The sequence below is a fragment of the Manis pentadactyla genome, chromosome 10 (assembly GCF_030020395.1).
Source record: "Manis pentadactyla isolate mManPen7 chromosome 10, mManPen7.hap1, whole genome shotgun sequence".
In the NCBI taxonomy this organism is placed as follows: domain Eukaryota; kingdom Metazoa; phylum Chordata; class Mammalia; order Pholidota; family Manidae; genus Manis; species Manis pentadactyla.
The window spans coordinates 34,582,892-34,593,287 of NC_080028.1; the positions used below are offsets into that span (position 1 = coordinate 34,582,892).

The 10,396-nt window shown below is 42.6% G+C and overlaps 1 long non-coding RNA gene across 1 annotated transcript; it reads right to left on the minus strand.

Moving 5' to 3' along the window:
• Positions 1–2,122: 2,122 nt before the first annotated feature.
• On the minus strand, positions 2,123–9,478 carry LOC130679011 (uncharacterized). The gene is made up of 4 exons (XR_008992010.1): positions 8,030–9,478; positions 7,835–7,922; positions 7,653–7,733; positions 2,123–4,245 (listed from the first exon to the last, which is right to left on the minus strand). It is a non-coding gene; the product is annotated as an uncharacterized LOC130679011 (long non-coding RNA).
• Between the last annotated feature and the right edge of the window lie 918 nt (positions 9,479–10,396).

Sequence of the window (10,396 nt, forward strand, 5' to 3'; positions counted from 1 at the left end):
GTTCTGGTTTGGGTTCAGGGTAATGGGTCAGAGTTAGGTTTTGGGTTCATGTTCAAATGTAAGGGTTTAGGTTCAGGTTCAGGGTTTCAGGATCCACTTCAGGGGCTTGGTTCAGGGTAAAGAGTCAGGATTAGGGTTTGTGTTTGGCTTCAGGGCTTTGGGTTTTCAGTTTCAGGGTGTCTGGTTTGGGGCCTGGATTAGGATTACATTCACGATTAGGTTTAGGGTAAGGTTTAGGATGAAGTTATAGTTTTGGTTTGAGTTAGGGTGAGGGGTTAGGGTTATGTGTAGGGTTAAGTTTGTCGTCAGCCTAAGAGTGAGGTGTGGATGAGAGAAGGGTTAGGATTTAGGGTTAGAATTAGGTGTACATTGAGGGTTAGGTGTAGTTTGAGGATATGTTTACATTGAAGGTTAGTGTTAGTGTTTATTGTTACGGTTAGGGCTAGAGTTAGGTTTAGGATTACGGTTGTGTGTGGGTAATTATGAGGGTGAGGATGAGGAGGTAAGGGTATGTGTCGTTAGGGTTAGGGTTCGGTGTAGGGTTTGGTGTAGGATGAAGTTATGGTTAGGCATAGAGTTAGGATTTGGGTATAAGGTAAGGGTTAGCAATAGAGTTAGGTTAATGGTTATGGTTCTGTGTGAGTGAGGGTGAGGGTTTAGTCTTAGAGCTAGAGTTGGGGTAGGATTAGGTTTAGGATTAAGTGTAGCATGAGGATATGGCTATGGTTACAGTTAGGTTTCAGGTTCAGTTTTAGGGTTGGGGTTAGGTTTAGGTTTCAGGTTATGGTAAGGTGTGGGTGAAGGTGAGGGTGAGGGGTGAGGGTGAATGACTATTTTTAGGGTTATGGTTAGGTTTAGGGTAGGTTTATGGTTACAGTCATATTTAGGGTAAGTATAGGTGAAGATGAGAGTAATGGTGAAGGTGGAGGGTACGGGTAGGTTTAGGATTTGTTTTGAGGTATAGTTTGAGAACATGGTTATGATAAGAGTTAGGTTTTGGGTTTAAGGTTAGGATAAGTTTTTTATTTAGATTTAGGGTTATGGTTATATGTGGGTGAAGGTGGGGGTAAGGTTGAGGAATTAGGAGTAGGGGTAGTGGTAGGTTTAGTTTTTGTTCTGAGTGTAAGGCAAGGATATGGTTACCGTTAGAGTTCGGGCTAGGTTTTAGGTTTAGGGTTATGGTGAGTGTTAGGGTTAGGGTTGGGGTTAAAAGAAGAACCACAATCACAAGTTGTCTTGCCAATGGGTTTCAGCCCCGGGCATGTTTGCTATGGATTCAATGTGACCAAAGAAATTGACAGCAAAACGCTCTTTGGGTTGAAAGGGTTATACCCAACTTTGTTTCCAGGTGGCAGGTCAGTCACTAAAATCCTGTTCACGCAGAGCGAGTCTGCATGCAGCAAGCCGGTCTCTGGGCACCTCTGTCTACACAGCTGTCCCGCACAGCCATCCTCCAGGCCTCTCTGCACAGTCATCCTGCACAGCCATCCTCTGGGCCTCTGTCCTCAGTGCTGCCACCACTCCAGCCTCTGCTCTGCTCCCCTGCAGCCTTGCAGCCCTGCCACTGTGTCATGCCCAGAGCACTGGGCAGAGCTCTTTTCATAGAGTCAACAGCCATGTATTGCCCACATGTGTGCAGTGAGCCAGTCAGCCACGGCCAGGTGAGAATCCTGGCCACAGGAAGTCTCATTTTATCCACACAAGTGAAAAAAGAGCTCAATTTACCAGGTTTCTAGCCCAATCCTGTAGGAATAGAGATTCGTTGACAAGAACCATTTCCTTTCTGTGGATACCAGTGTCCCTCAAGGAAATCATGAGCATAAAGGTCAGGCTAACAAGAAAGCCATGCACCAAAAGAGCAGATCTAAGGAATGAAATGATGATTCTGCTTCATTGCTTTATCATAGTCAACCGGGCTTGAACAGGACATGGTTGTTCCTTTGGATTCCTAAACGTCTGGGTCAGGGGTCCAGGTGAGATTCAACAGTTTAGGTTCAGGGTTCAGGGTTAGGGCTTGGATTAGTGTTCAGTGGTTCAGGATCGGGTTCAGGGGCTCAATTCAGGGTAAGGGGTCATGGTTAGGGTTGTGGTTCAGGTTCAGATGACTTTGGGTTCGGTTTTAGGATTTTGGGGCTTCAGGATCAGGATTTCTGGTTTGGGCCCCAGGTTATGGGTGACCTTTAAGGTTAGAGTTATGGTTAAGGTTAGCATTATGTTTAGGGTAACAATATTTAGCTATTGAATGTCAGTTACAATTAGAGTCAGGTTTAGGGTTCAGTGTTACAGTTAGGATTAGAGTTAGGGTTCTGGTTACAGTTAGGTGTGGGTAAGCACTTAATGTGATTTAATTATGGTTACCTATCAGGAAAAGTGAGCTCATACTGCAAAAATAACTGTAAGAGTAAGAAATAACTACAAAATCCCAGCAGTGTGAAATAATTAAAAGCTATTTATTGCTCAAGGTGCATGTCTCTCATGGAGTAATCACTGACTCAAACTTGCCACTTGCTCTGACAGAGGAACGAGAAGTCTGGAGAGTCCTGCCCCAGCAGTTAAATGCTCCAGACTGAAGGCAGCACTATCACCTGTGCGCCTACCTCACTGGCCAGAATGAGTTACACAGCCACACTTAGCCACCCAGGGGCCAGGAAGTGCCACCCATCACACGCCTGGAAGGCAGGAACAAGCATTTTTGGCAAACAGCACTTAGGACACCCACTGTTTCTGTTGCTGTTATGCTTCCGAAGTGAAAGCATTTGGTGCTTGCAGTTTGAGGGGCCTTAACCTCTTTGGTTTCTGACTGTCACTGCTGGTTAAGGAGAACTGCAGGCTTCTGAGAAGGGCTTCAAGTGGGGGTGTCTTGGAGTACAGCTGGCTAAGCAGAAGGCTCTATTTAGCTATTGAATGTCAGTCTGAGCCACTGAACCATTTGCAATAGAAATGACTTATAAATGTCCTCCATTAAAAATAAAAAGACCAGTTCTAACACTTTAAACATGTTAGCTCAAAGACAACACTGGAAATACTGTCCATACCTGCAGTTGATGTCCACCTCCTCTATTCAAAACTCTGCATGGTTTCTCAACACCTAGTAGTTCTTGGAAATAAATGTATTTAGACATACCCAGGCGTATATGTATTTATTTGCTTTGACTTCCTCCTGGACCATCTGGATGCAAAAAAAAGGAAGACTTACAGTTACCTCTTGATTATCAATGCTAGCAGTTGGTAATCTTGAACAATGGTTATTTATTTGCCTTTGACTGGGCTTCTTCTTCTGTTCTGTGGCCCAAATTTCTGCCTCTCAGCCTGTGATCCTTCTGGGGTTCCTTCTCCAAAGGAAGGGTCATCCATTTAATTGCCCTATGCTCTCTATTTAGTGGTCCCTCAGATTGTCTGGGCTCCTGTTTGGGAGTGGGCATGCTGGTTGGTGAGGGCTAGGTTTTTGGCTCCTTTTTCAGCTCTAAATACCTAGATAATTTATTCTGGGTTCTCCCATTGCCATAGCATTGATGGAAAAAAGAGCAGTTCAGATTTCAGAAGTCAAGACTGGCTTGAAGAACAGGAGAGCAAAGGGAACTCTTTTTCTATAAGAATATTACTGGAAAGGACAAGTCCTACAGCTATTGTCACACCCAGCCCCAACCTGCCCCATAACACACACCTACATGCCTTTCCTTTACACTAGCCCCCACCAGCATACACCGACTTCATAGGCAGAGGTAGATGTGTTCAGATTATGGGCCTACCATCCATTGTAGCTGTATACATGGCTGTTCTAAACTTAATTCACGGGCAAAGTTAAGGTTCAATAACACATAATGTAAAGGGCTATTGTGACAATTAGATAGTACATGTTGTTTCTTGGCACAGTTCCTGGCACATTAAATCTCTAAATTATTTGCAATTGTTACTAATTAACACCCAGATTAGGTTTTATCGCATCTAGGAACTCTAATACAATTCAAATTCTTCTATACAATATATTGGTTTTCAACTATGTATTAATTAGATTAAGCTAAAACCCTATAAGAAATGGACCCAAAATACTTTAGCTTAAATGTAGTCAAGGTTTATTTCTCCTACTGCCGTCCAGGGAATAAGTTCCAGGCTGGGGACTGGGGGAGGCGGCAGAGAGTTGTCTTTGTTCTGTACAGTCACATAGAAACTCAGGATGATGTCACTCTCTTGTCCTCAACATGTGTCTTTCCAACATTACTCTGGTCTTTGTCTCTGCCATTTTCTCTATGGCAAGGGAGAAACATGGAGGAGCATGTGTGGGATGTTGTGTGACACAGGCACCCCATGCCTCTCAGAGTCCACTGGAGAGAAATTAACCACAGGGCCACAGGTTGCTGCAAGGGGGACTGGGAGATGTGCCATAGCTGGGCCCAAATGCCCCCTGCCACGAGGTGATCAGCCATCTGTCTCAGACTCTGACCCTTTGAGATGTGCTAGGAACATACTTTCAATTAAACTATTGGCTCCTTGAATTAGATACTTTGTTTTAGCCTTAACTCACAAAGTTATGTTCAGTGGTAGACATAAAATAGCTCTCCTAACGTGCTTTTTAAATTGACAGCACTCCGATTCATTTAGGAGTACTATACTTTGGCTAAATTTCCCAGATTCTGTCTCCATTGAATCTGAATGTAACTTCGTAGTTACTTCCGAGGAAAACAAAATCAAGTTTTAATAGGTTTGCTTAGGGATTTCATGTCTTGGACAATTCATTCTTTGTAACAATTCAAATGAAGACATTGATGACAAAAACACTAAGAATTTTCTAGTGATGTGTGGATTCCATTAGCACCTCCCATTACTAAAGTGGTTCATTATAATTATTTACTGATACATTATGGAGTCCATTAGGTTCTCAGTGTTACATTTCAATCTTTTTAAACTACAGATTAATAAATGTTTTTTTCTTGAAGATAAACAGCATTTATGAAAAAAGTAGAGTGGATAAATCATAATTTTGTAGGACTTTCAGGTTAAAACTCTGGTGTCACCCTTTTTTAAGAAACCTCTGATTTTAATCTAAAAGTCTAATAAAAACACACGTTTGGATTGGTAGGACAGTTTTCTTACCTCAGTTATGATTTTTAAAAAAGCATGCAAAAAGGAACCAAGAAAAGGGTAAGAGATACATTACTAGATAGGGTATAAATAACGATAAGAGCACAGCAAAATATTTTAAATTTCCCCTCCTCCAGGCACTCGTGCCAGTTATTGTCCTTTAGCCCCCAATCTACCTTTTCCTCTGATATTTGGTGATGTCAACCAAACTTGGCTCTTCAAAGGCCTTTGTTGCTTTGCCAGCTGCTTCTGGTCCTCCTCTGCTAATTGCATGTGCTAGACACAGACTAGAAGGTGGGAGGAGGGAGAAGCGACTTCCTTCTCTGCATTTGTTTCCCGCTCTTGTCGGGTCAGCCTTGCAAAGTGTCTTGTTCCCAGAGTCACCTTTCATTCCAGTAGCAGCAGCTGAAGCCGGGCTGCTGCTGTTCTAAGGCTCAGAGTCAGCTTGTCACACCCTGCAGGGGGTCAGCAGCAGCCAGCTGATACCCTTTCCTCAGCGATCTGTGTCCCAGGGTCAGGCAGCCCCTTCTCCAGGCTCAGAGAGACCAGCCTCAGCCAAACAGCTGCCCCTACTAAGATGCCTGATTTGGGCCCCATGGGCCCCACCTCTGAGCTTCTGATTCTAAACTGTAGTAATTCCAGCACCTTCCCTCTGTTCCTCCAGGCCTGGGAGAGGTAGGTGCTTCCTACTGCTGCAACTCCTATGATAGTCTTCTCTTTTTGCCTTTTTGCTTTTTCAATATCCAGCTAACAAGTTTTTATACTTTCTCTGTGAAAATGTCTCATGCAGTTTCCGTCTCCTGACTGAATCAATGTCTGAATGATACAATGCTTGAAGCTCCTTCTCTCAACAAGCAAGACCACCAGAATGCTGAATATTTGAATCACATCATCTTAACTGTCTGTAGATTTGGATTTTTTAAGGTTCAGTTTCATGATCTACTCTTTTACTAAAAGTAACACTTAAAAGAAACAGCTAAATGCGATTTGCTTCTGCAGTTGGTGTTTGGATGTGGGCTAGCGAATGGCTAGATTTTTGAGATAAGCTATGCCTCTACTTCTATTAGCTTGAGAATGAATAAACTTTTCAGATGAGCTATGCCACTGATTCTATTAGCTTGGAGCCAAATGTTTCTCTGCCTCTTTTTGCCCTAGCTGTATGGAGGGAAAATAGAACTTGCCATCAAATGTCCCTTACCACACCTTCAGATGGGTGCTCCAAAGATTGTAGTAACAGAATGGTTCCTTAGATGCAAACTTTTCTGAAGTGCTGACATTTTAAAGTGTTTGTTTAGTGGACATGTTTCTAAAACACCAAACTTAGTTCCTGTGCTGCATTAGAAGACGCTTTTTTCCTTTGGGATCATTAGTAGGTGGAGAGATGTTTCCCTATAAGCAAAAGAGCCCATGCTAATTATAATGAGGGAGCTGATGAGGTGATAGCAACAGCTAAGGTTAACAGTTACTGAGCCTCACTACATGCCAGGTTGTCTTCTAGGCCCTTTTACAATTATCTCATTTAATCCTACAACAGCCCTATAAGAGAGGTACCGTGATTATCTCCTCTTTATTGATGAGGAGATGTGGGAACAGAAAGAATTACTGTCCAAGATTCCACAGCAAATAGTGACAGAGCCAGAATTAAAGGCTGTCTGATTCCAGCACCCACCCTCTACTTCACTGTTTTTGTAGGTTTTGTGTTTTTACTTCTATTCTTATTTATGAAACAAATTCAGGACCAGCCATGTGAAGGCCACTGTGCTCAGAACTGTGGGTGTTATCAAAATGAGCCAGACATGGCTTTGCCTTCAAGAAATCTACAATCCAGTAAGACGAGGAGATTAAAAGAAGTATGCAGTACAAAGCAGTATGCAAACGCAAGTTGTGTCCTCAGGAGCACCCCAGAGAGGGAATACCACCTAAGGTCAAGGAGTCTCCACGGGGAAGTCTATGGTGACCAGGACACTGAAAGAGTGGGGGCCTGGGGAGAAGGTGGTCAGGAGGACAGGGGTAGACAGAGCACCCTGGGGAGAGCAGAAGGTAGAGCCGTGCAGGGGGGCGGGCTGGGTGGCTAGGAAACCAAGCTGACTCTCCCGAGAGTTTGCTGTTCGCTTTCATATTCTCTGCCACGTGCGAGAGCACTGAAGTTGTTAAGGCGACGTTAAATGGGTGAGACATTAAAACCTAAAGCATCTGAGATCATTAAGAACCCCTGTTAGGTCTAAGTACTTCAATCTTCACAACCCTAGGAAGCAGGTTTTTACAAGGGGAAAAATGAGGCACAGAGAGGTTCAGTTAGTTGCCCAGTGTCACTCGGTTAGCAAGTGGCTAAACTGGGATTTGAACCCAGACTGTCTGGCTCTAACTCTGATGGTCTTGATCAGAGCTTTTTTTTAAAAAAAGTAAGTTAATTCTCTCTGAAGTTTTCACTGAATGGAAATAACACTCAGGAGGCCTCTCTTTGGGTCCTTTGCCCCATGGGGCTTCTAGTTACATGGGACTGATGCTTCCCAGGGCGGGCTTGTCTGTATCCCCAGAGACTGTACGGCTTTGAACATGGGAAAGCGTCTCACCCATCAGCACGTACTCAGTGTCTGCTGAGCGCTTAGCCTGTGGTACGCTCTGAGTGTCTTTACTGGATAGCTGTGTAATCTCTAGAATGAGATAAATATCTTAAATGTTGCACTTAGCTCTCTATTGTAATAACAAAACAAGTTTCTTCTAATACCATTTTGGACTTCAGGAAACTTTTCACCTAAGTTGGGTCAGTCCTTCAAGATCCCAAGAAATAAAGCTGTCAGTGACTCTTTTCTTCTTGTTCCTGGCCTGACAATATTCTGATTCTGGTAAAACAAACAAACAAACAAATACATGCAAAGTATGTATTTTCTGGATGCCAAGAATAACTGATGGGAACAAGGCAAGTGCAAACAAAAGGAGATTTACTTACTATCAGAAAAAAAAATCAATGCCAGCCACAACCTCTCTGTTGAGGGTGACAGAATCTGGTGGAATAATGGAGGCTGTTTAATCTTTTCTGACCTGCTCTGATTTGTTTCTCATTCCTGAGAATTTCCCTGGAAGAGAATTAGAACACTCTTTATAAAACCAAACTGAACAGCAATTAATCTTTTCTTTATGATTCTGAAGCTAATTTAGTACATTGTACAACATAGCAACCATTATTGTGAACATTATCTGGTTTCACAAAAACTGTTCTGATTATTTGAACTTCCAAGGTATTTAGATTTTAGATAAATAAGAGTTTATTATGTTTGGATTCTGTGCAGAGTTTTGTGAGATAAATTTTTCCCTAAATTTTAGGGTAATAAGAAATAATACAGAAAATGGTCATTTATAAGCATGATTTAGACTTGGAAGGAGATTTAGACATGATCTAGGCTCAAGATCCTTTATTTTTTAGGCTCACCCATGAGAAAGGGCTTATCAAAGTCTCAGGCCTCCCTGCTCAGTGATCTTTCTCTCTCTTCATGTATTTGACTGAAAAAGCAAGACCTTGATCTGCTTGGCTCTGACACTGGCCCATCCTAAATGAGATGCATTCCCACCTGAGGGGACTAACGACCTAGAGGAGGCCAATTCTGACTCTAATTTCCTTACCTCTCCCATCTGTCTCCTCAACTTCGAACTGAAAAAGTGGAAAAGTATGTTGGTGTCAGACACAATAGTACTTATATTCAAATCAAGAACTGCAAAGTCATTTGCATTTTTGCTTTGCCCATATGCTGTGGTAAAAATGTGAGATTTTACAGCTAATTTTGCATCTGTACAGAGATTCTAAATCTAAATCCAATTTTCCTTCATTGAATGAAGTAAGCAATATTTTTAAGTAAAGTTAATTTAATGCCTCTGAATAGAAAACTAATTAAGAGCACCTTTAGCCACACTGAAGTAGACACTGGAGGCTCATAAAATACCCTCTTGGTTACCCATGCTTGGCACTACCTAGAGATGAGAAGGCCTCCTTGCAAAGTCCTCTGGGCACTTGTGCAAATCTCTCCCCTTTACTGGTGTCCAGGCCGAGCTGCCTTGCACATAGTCCTGTGCAGTGGTCAATAAAGCCCCAGGAAGGCCCCAGGGGGCTGCAAATGCTACCTAGCAGCAATATTTGTTATTTTCTAATTTACAGCCCTGCACTCAGCCATATCAAATGCAAGAGCAGCTAAAAGTTCATCCTTGTCTCCTTAATTCCAGCAAAGGTGGGGATTAAAGTTTAAACAGATGACTTTTTTTTTTTTATAACTGCACTTGCAAGCTTGGAGCTCATAATACTCTTCCTCTGAGCGTTATTTTACCTACAGCCTGCTGATCTGCTATTATATGAACTGTAAACTCTACTCAAAAGAGAGGCGATTTAAGGATACTGACCCCACCTAACCTGCCAGGTGAGTCAACCAGCTGTTTCTGATGCGCTGGAGACAAACTGTTCATACCTTCTTAGTGTGCAGAGGAACTGAGGCAGTTTGACAGGGAGTTTCTTAATTTAACAGGGATTGCACAATCCCACTGGCTTTCTGCCAGTCCACTCATCCCTCTTAAGGACCTTAGTGTGGTTTTCCTCTCCAGCCTCTAATTTTTCTCCATGGTCATCTGAGAGGGTCAATAGTTGGTGAGTACAGGGAAAATGTGGCCAAAACAGGAAGTACCCCAACTTTGCTATTGTTAGAGACATGCAGAGAAAATGATCAATGAAGAGGAAACTGCATTTGGATAAAGCAAGAGATGTTATGTGGAAAGACAGGTTTAAGGCCCAGAAGGGAAACACTGGTAAAATCATGTTCTATTAATTACGGTTCTTTGGCTGCAAGTTGCAGAAAGTGTTCAACAAGGCAAAATTAAAAGAAAAGAAAATTCTATTTTTTAACAAGTTGAATGGATACTGAAGTATATGATCCACGTCCAAAAAGAATTGCTTGAGAGGGTTACCCCTAACAGAATCAAGTGCTCCCTTGGTCTGGATTTCTCATGGTTTTGTTTGTTTGTTGCAATATGTTGTAAAGGTCCTACACTGGATAGAGCATTGCCCTGGACCCACAGGCCAGGGCCAGAGTGCTGTAAGCATTCATGTTTTATAAATGGCTGCTGACAGCCATCTCTGGCCCTAGGGTAGACCCCAAAGAAGCTGGGAAGCCATACTAAAAAGTATCTAAGACATGTCTTCCTTTGTTGTTTGAACAATGAATATTCACAGTATTTTTCTGGAAGAGTTTGCAAATTGGGCAGCAGGGATAAAAGAAAGGGCCCAAGAGTCCATTTCAGGGATAAAGCATTGCTCTTTCCCAACCTGGACCCTGGC